Here is a 1,736-nt window from a genome sequence, read left to right as displayed (position 1 = left end):
TGACATATTATGGGTGTTCTTTGGGAAAAGAGTTCACTGAATCGATCTGTAAAATCCATAAATGGTATTATGGTGAATCAAGTTGATTCATGCCATGGTTGTGTAAGTGGTATATGTATCAAGTAAAAAGATACATAGATAAAAGAGAGATCAAGTACATTATCACAATCCATGAGACATGAAAGCAAGCTATGAGGGATGAGCTTGCCTCAGTATAGCAGAAACGATGAGTTACGAGGGGAAGTATACATGAAGCAGACTTGAGATTTTGAGTCTGAAAGGGAAAGAACATATGACTTTAAATATAAACAACTAAATATGGGCTAAATAAAGGTTTCAAATAATGGGAATTCAAATTTCATGAATTCACTAATACTTTTGGGTTTGAAAACAATATTTTTGGCCAGTTTCTATACCTGAAGGAAAATGAGAGTTGATTGTTTTTATGATGGTTGATGTATATGACACATTGTAGGATTCTTGGAAAGAGAATCAATATTTTTGGAGGAGTTGTCTCAGAGCCTAGTACCAAAAAGAAGACAACAGAAACATCTTTGATTTTGATTAAGTGCAAACTGATGGAAATATATGTGGCCAGCAAGTCAATCTCACATTCCATATCTTGTTCCATGTTCATTAGTGTAATATATTCATTATAGGGCATATGTAATGCTTATAATGAAGTCCATGAATATATGATCAGACTTAGTGAATTGTGATGAGATCCTAATACAGATATCAATAGTCTTTAAGCATGTGTTCTAAATAATCATATTTAAGGATACTCAATAAGGACATCAAAGTATCCAGATACAATAGCATTATCTAGCCTCACTCATATGATGAGTATGGTCAGTTTTGTATCCATTAGTGTGGAGACATAAAGTATAGATAGTGGGTGCTCTTTATTGGAAAGAGTTCACTGAATTGATTGGTATGAATCCCTAAATGGTATTATATCTAAGAGGTGATAGCTCAAGGAAGATCATGCAATGAAGTCCTTAGGCAAGGCAGTGTAATATCGGAGAAGGTTCTCCAATGATTTCCGAATGCATCAGTACCAACTCGGATAAGTGATTAGGCTTGGGCAGTTGACCATACCCTAAGTCTTTCTAGGGGTGTCAAGTGGATGAGGGACTATACATACACGGTAACTGATGACAAACAAGTTCCATAAGTGAGTCGATGCACACTCCTTTGTATCTTCAAGAGCACGAGGTGTAGCTTGCCACTCCCTGATTTGGAGACTCAATCTATCGATTGGGTTAAATTGAGCTGATATTAAGTAATCAATATGATGATATATTTAATTGATTTGGAAGGCCAATAAAGGTTATTGGACCAGTGACTTCTTTAACAAGATTCATACGTGGACCTAGAGGGTCACATGCAAATGGCTTTTTGGATATTGAAACATATACTTAAGTTTTAGGAGTTTAATGAAAAATACCCACTCAGTATAAATAGGGGAAGTCCTTGAAAAGAATCACCCATGCCAGAAATGTTTAGGGGCCTTCCCTTTTCACTCCCTTCTCCCCATAGCTCCACTCCATTCCTGATGTGATCGGGATGGCGTAACGATGGTGACGGAGGTTGAACGGAGCTCGCCCAGGTGAAAGAGGAGATTTGATGTGCCGAGGATTGCGTGGATATGTCTAGAGGCTGCACACATGAGTAGCTCGACTCATATCACATGAGGATCCAAGAAATCATAGATGCAAGCCACACATGGATTC

The sequence above is a fragment of the Wolffia australiana genome, chromosome 14, assembly GCF_029677425.1.
Source record: "Wolffia australiana isolate 7733 chromosome 14, ASM2967742v1".
Lineage (NCBI taxonomy): Eukaryota > Viridiplantae > Streptophyta > Magnoliopsida > Alismatales > Araceae > Wolffia > Wolffia australiana.
Note: the sequence above shows the minus strand (reverse complement) of the source record.